Raw genomic sequence first — 6,441 nt, forward strand, 5'->3', positions numbered from 1 at the left:
TCTCCAGGCTAAACATACCCAGCTCCCTAAGCCATTCCTCCTAAGGCATCGTTTCGAGGCCTCTGACCATTTTGGTTGCCCTCCTCTGGACACCTTCCAGCTTGTCAGTATCCTTCTTGAACTGTGGTGCCCAGAACTGGACACAGTATTCCAGGTGAGGTCTGACCAGAGCGGAATACAGTGGTACTACGGTATTACTTCCCTTGATCTAGATGCTATACTCCTATTGATGCAGCCCAGAATTGCATTGGCTTTTTTAGCTGCTGCATCACACTGTTGACTCATGTCAAGTTTATGGTCTACCAAGACTCCTAGATCCTTTTCACATTTACTGTTCTCAAGCCAGGTGTCACCCATTCTGTATTTGTGCCTTTCATTTTTTTTGCCCAAGTGTAGTACTTTACATTTCTCCTTGTTAAAATTCATCTTGTTTGCTTTGGCCCAGTTCTCTAATCTGTTAAGGTCATTTTGAAGTGTGATCCTGTCCTCTGGGGTATTAGCCACCCGTCCTAATTTGGTGTCATCTGCAAACTTGATCAGGATGCCCTCAAGCCCATCATCCAAGTCATTGATGAAGATGTTGAATAAGACTGGGCCCAAGACAGAACCCTGTGGCACCCCACTAGTCACTTCTCTCCAGGATGAAGAGGAGCCATTGATGAGCACCCTTTGGGTTCGGTCAGTCAGCCAGTTACAAATCCACTGAATGGTAGCATTGTCTAGCCCGCATTTTACCAGCTTCTTTATAAGAATATCATGGGGCACCTTGTCAAAAGGCCTTGCTGAAATCAAGATAGGCTATATCCACAGCGTTCCCTTCATCTACCAGGCCACGCTCTGTTGTCCCTGGGTGTGCGCCACAGCTCACACACGTACACACACCTCTCCAGATCAAGCGCGACAAAGAAGCCCGCCTCTTTGAAGGACTTCCTTGTACCTGACTTCATTTTTGGAGAGGCATTGTTGCCCAGAGCATTTCCTAGGTGCATCCACTTCCGGCAGTCAGGGGCATTGCGGGGGGGGGGGCCCGCCCCTAGGTCAAGGGGAGGGGGGGTGACACTTTGGCCGGTCCCTTCCACCCCGCCCCGCCGGGCGGACCCGAGGGGAGGGGGCATGTCGCCTTTCCCCCCTTCCAGCGGCTATTTTTCGGCGGGGGGGGGCCCCGACCAGCGAGGGGGTGTCAAACCTGCCCCCCCCCTCCTAGCTGGCCACCACCCCCCGCCGAAAAAAAGCCTCGGGAAGGGGGAAATTCCCCCTTTCTGCATACACGTGCATCGCGATGTCATGATGACGTCACGACGCACGCGTTGTGCCCCTCCCCCATGGGGGTGCCTCTGCGCTGCCGCTGCCCCCAGCACCGCAGAGGCTAGCTACGCCACTGCTGGCAGTCACACATCAAATACCATGTTATGTGCGGATGCATTGCAACGTCTTCCCTTCCAAATCTCCTTTCCATTTGCGTCTAGACGCTGCACAGCGGACCAGCCTTTGCTCTGGGGGCATGTGGGCTACAGGCAAGTGCTCATGACAGGTGTGCCAGCGTCAAGCTACCTCTCCTGACAGCTTCCGCTGCGTGAGCCGACTCCTCGCCGTGTTTTCTGCCCAATACAGAAAACAGGGTCAGAATTATTATTATTTCCCATGAATCTGGGGCAGCTGCTCCCCTCCCGTCCTCCCCTCGCCAGGGCCTGCTGCTCAGCCAACAACATCCATGTGAACTTTCGCTTCCTTCCCCCACACCCTCCAGCCAGGGTGAGCATTGATTCAGTGTCTGGGAGTTGAGCCAAGAAGACGGGTTAAAGCTCATACACAGTGGTAGCTTGGTTCTCGATCGGCTTGGCTCCCGAACAAATCGACTCCCGGACGCCACAAACCCGGAAGTGAGTGTTCCAGTTTGTGAAGATTCCACCTAAACATTAGGAAGAACTTCCTGACAGTGAGAGCTGTTCGACAGTGGAATTTGCTGCCCAGGAGTGTGGTGGAGTCTCCTTCTTTGGAGGTCTTTAAGCGGAGGCTTGACAGCCGTCCGTCAGGAATGCTTTGATGGTGTTTCCTGCTTGGCAGGGGGTTGGACTGGATGGCCCTTGGGGTCTCTTACAACTCTAGGATTCTATGATTTGGATGCCGGACGTCCAACGTGGCTTCCAATTTGAGCGCAGGAAGCTCCTGCAGCCAATTAGAAGCCGCGCCTTGGTTTTCGAACGGTTCCAGGAGTCTAACAGATGCCCGGAACGGATTAAGTTTGACAACCAAGATACCACTTTATAGGGAGGGGAGACTGCTGGTATTGAGGGACCAGGAGGACACACAGACCACAAGCCTTAAGCTAAAACACACGTTTATCAGGACAGATGGAAGGAAGTGCTTCCTGCAGCAAAAAGCTAACAGTGGAACTCCCTCCTGCAGGAGGCAGGGATGGATACCAACCTGGATGACTTCAAAAGATTAGGCGGACTCATGGAGGAGAGGGCTATCGACGGCTGCCAGACGTGCTGGCTATATTTGGCCTCCACAGTTGGAGGCAGCAATGCTTCTGAATCCCAGTTGCTAGAAACTGCAGGAGAGGTCCTCTTCTGCTTTAGGATTTCCCATGATGGACATCTGGAAATCCAGCAGGGTCTGAGGTGGGCAAAAGGCATTTTCACCACGTTGCCTCTGGCTCCCAAGAGCTCCAGGCCAGCCTCTTACCTGTGTGCTAAAGCCTCACCTCTGGCTCAGCTGCACTCTTCTCTTCCTCGCTTGCAAGGCAAGCCCTCGGGAAGCCCTCTAGAGACCTGCCAGAGCGGAACCTCCTCGATAATTAACGAGCTCATTGAAACGCTAGCCCTGCGGCGGAGGCAGCACTCTGATTTCCGGCTGCTGCTTCCAGCTGCGAACTCTCTCCGCAAGGTGCCAACCACCTTGGCTGCTGCACTCAAGAACCGGGCTCTCCTCTGGAACATGCACAGAGGGCAACCAAAGATGATCTTTCCGACGGCGAGAGCTGTTCCAACAGCCAGGACAGACTCCCTCGGGAGGTGATGGACTCTCCATCATTTGACGGTTTTCAGCAGGGGGCGGGTGGCTGTCTGCCAGGGATTCTTTAGCTGCGATTCCTGCATTGCATTGGGTTGGACTTGATGACCCTCGGGGGTCCTCTACCATTCTATGAACCAAGCAGGTGTGGAAGCTATTCCAGGCTAAGGAAAGGAAGCAAGGCAATCCTGGAAACGTTTACGAAAACATCCCAATTTCTTCCGAACACCAGAATTGCGGCGCAACACTATTTCCCAGCATTTACTCGGGTGGCATGGGGAACAAATCTTCCTTTGTCACTTTCTTCCTTTAAATTGTTTGCAGAGAGGGCCCGCAGCTCAGGGACACGGCAACCTGCTTGGCATGCAGAAGGTCCCAGGCTCTGTCCCTAACAGAATCTCCGGGGTCCGGTAAACAGCAGGGGTGAGGAAGACCCTCTCCTCTACTAGGAGAGCCACTGATGGTCAGAGGGGTTAATATTGGGCAAGATGACCAGTAGCCAGGGGGCAGCAAACTATGTCCCAGGGCACCTAACCACCCAGGAAATCGTCTTAATAGCTCAGGAATTGCTTTGCGGAAGTGTGGATCAAAGCACCATCTAGTCCAGTGTTCTCATTTCTCAGCTGTCTCCCGGAAGTCCACAAGCTGGTTACGTGATGATGGGTGTCAAAGAGTGAGCCAGCGCATCATTCAAAGTTGGAGTTAACTCTTTATTAGTAAAATCACAATCTTCACAGACTTGGCTGAGTGTCAGGCCTAATGAGCACAGCAGCTCATCCCCGTTAGGTCTTGTCCCATGAATCAGTTGTGAGACTGAAAGCCCCTGCCTTCCGACAACTGTCTTAAGTCCCATCTGCTCCAGGGATTTTTCCAAGCAATCTGAGACTGCACCTGTGTGCAGCCTGTCACTAGTCCGCCCGTTTCAGCCCTCTCCTGGTCCTGGGAGATGTGTGGAGGGGAGCTTGTCACAGCAGGAGGGGAAGACACCCCATGCCTCTTGACCAATCTGATTCATCTCTGCCTCTTGGGTGTCCCGTCTCAGAATCTGCATCAGATTCTGGACTTCTCTCTGCCAGAGACTCTTCCTACTCATTAAGCCCTGTTCAGCGTCTGACACCATCTCTTCCCAGTCTTCTCCCTTTGACCAGTCATCATCATAGTCCCCACCAATCCCCTAGCTCTGTGCCTTCTTCCCTTGGGGATTCCCCAGCTGGTTCCTCCCACCGTTTCTCTGCCCCAACTCTGGTAAAGGTGTAATGTAGGGATGGGCACCCTGTGGCCGAACTCATGAAGCCTCCGGCGAAAACACTGTGCTGAGCCCTTGAAAAGTGGAGGAAGAAGATGGCAGAGGCACAATGGGCAGTGCTGTTCCTAGAGAGCTGGGCAAGGGCTGATGTGGAAGGGGAGAGCCAAGAGGCTGCCTCACTCCCATGAATACCAGATCAGATGAGGCCCCCACTTGCTGCTTCCCCTCCCACCCTCTTGCTCAACAGCGCATTGTCCAGAGCACTGGGACTCAACTCTTTCAAGGCAAAGGATTAGTTCCGTCCAAGAGCTGAGGTGCTCAGCATCTTAATGAACAAGGCCGAACGGAGTTCCAAGTGGAGGAAGAGACTGGGCCCTTTTAAGTGTGATGCTACTCCCCTTTCTCTCTCTGCACATCCTTCTGAACAGCTGCCCTATTTATAGCAACCATTTGTAGAAACGAGTTGGAGGCTCTCGTTCGCCCTGGGCCCTTGTAATACCCAACCGCTTCCTCTCCAAACGTCACCCCTCCTCACCCAATGCTCCATCTCAAATCACATCATGGTCTGCAGCAAAAGAGCTGGACACCAAACAGCCGCCTTGCTTGCTTGCTTCCATCCTCATCAGCCCCTTACATCACATGAAAATGCTTTTTCCACAATCTTCCCCCTGCAACTTTTTATCTATTAAAACGCACTGTGCCTGTCGTTAATGGCACCTGATGGGAAGGGCAGATGGGTAAAGGGGTGCAACTCCCCAGATCAATGTTCTCCTGGACGATTCTATTTCTTTTTATATTTATTAAATTTCTATAGTGCCCTTCATCTGAGGATCATGGGGCAATCTGCAATATACAAAGACATAGTAACAAACCAAAGCTATACCCCCTCCAGTTTAAAAGGCAATCGATTGTTTAATTAGCCGAAGGCGGAAGAGGAATGTTTTTTGCCTGGCACCTTAATATGTGTAACCCAAGGAGCCAGGTCAAGGAGCGAGGTGGACGGCACCTTCTGCCCATTCATCCCAGAGAGCATTTGAATGGAGGGCAGTCATTCATTCAAACAAACCCATAGCAAGAATCCAAACCAAACCACTTCCGAGGTTGGTTCTGGCTAATGAACACACGGAGCACAGATGTGTTTGTTTTTAAAAAAAACCCTGCATTTTTATTTCACAAAATTTAAGTGGCTGAGCTGCAAGAAACGAAGGTCTCCCCACTCCCACTCCCCACATACAGGACCAGACTAGAAGGGGGGGGGGACAAACCAACAAATGAAAGGTCATCACTCCCACCCACAACCCACCCGCTTGTGTACAGAAACACCATCGTGTTAACAATTCATATTATGCTGCAGGACACAAGTCAACAGTAGAATAGAAAAAAGAAGAAGAAGACAAGTTTCTCCATCTAGAACCTTGACATCTGAAGTGGATCTCGCTAAAAACAACCTGAGGTTATTAGTCTAAATAGGACCATGTTTGGAATCTCGATTCCACGCTGCTCCGAAGACAGTGGGGTCCAAAGGGGGCGGGGAAGCGCAGCAGCGGGGGAGACGTGGGAAGCACTTTTCCTTTCTGAGGGCGTGTGTGTTTTAGGGAGGACGCAGAGGAAGAGCTTCAAAGGGCCAGAAGGCAGGGGGTTTTCTTCTCCTTTTTTCCTGAGAATGGGATGCTGTTATCCCCTGGGTGTCCTAAGTGAGAGGGCTGAGAGCAGGAGTCCGGATGGCCAAAACAAAGTTGTTGTTCTCCTCCTCATCCCTAGAGACTCCATGCCCAGAGATTCCAGGCGGCAGGGTGAGGAAGGAAGGGGCAGGCGTTGCTTCTGTGGCCAAAGAGCTGGAATCAAACCATCCTCTACTGGCAACCCTTATTTGTGTACGGTGGTATTAGGAGGAGCACTAACCGTACAGGAGCAGTGAGGCCTAGCTTGGCAAACTGGTACACTGCCCCCCTGCCCCCCCCGGAATGGCCCCTCCCCAGCCCAGTGGCTGCAGGACCACCCACTTCCCTGGCATTGTTCTCAATCAAAGCCTAAGCTGCTCATTTACAGAAGAACTCCTTTGCAAGCTGCAGGAACAAGAGGAAGAAAGGCTGGCAACTGGATAGGGACGAAACGCCCACAATCTGGGCAAGGAGCAGATATGGAGTAGCCCGATACCTGAGCTGCCCTAGTTGTAGGTC

This window comes from Lacerta agilis, chromosome 12, assembly GCF_009819535.1.
Source record: "Lacerta agilis isolate rLacAgi1 chromosome 12, rLacAgi1.pri, whole genome shotgun sequence".
In the NCBI taxonomy this organism is placed as follows: domain Eukaryota; kingdom Metazoa; phylum Chordata; class Lepidosauria; order Squamata; family Lacertidae; genus Lacerta; species Lacerta agilis.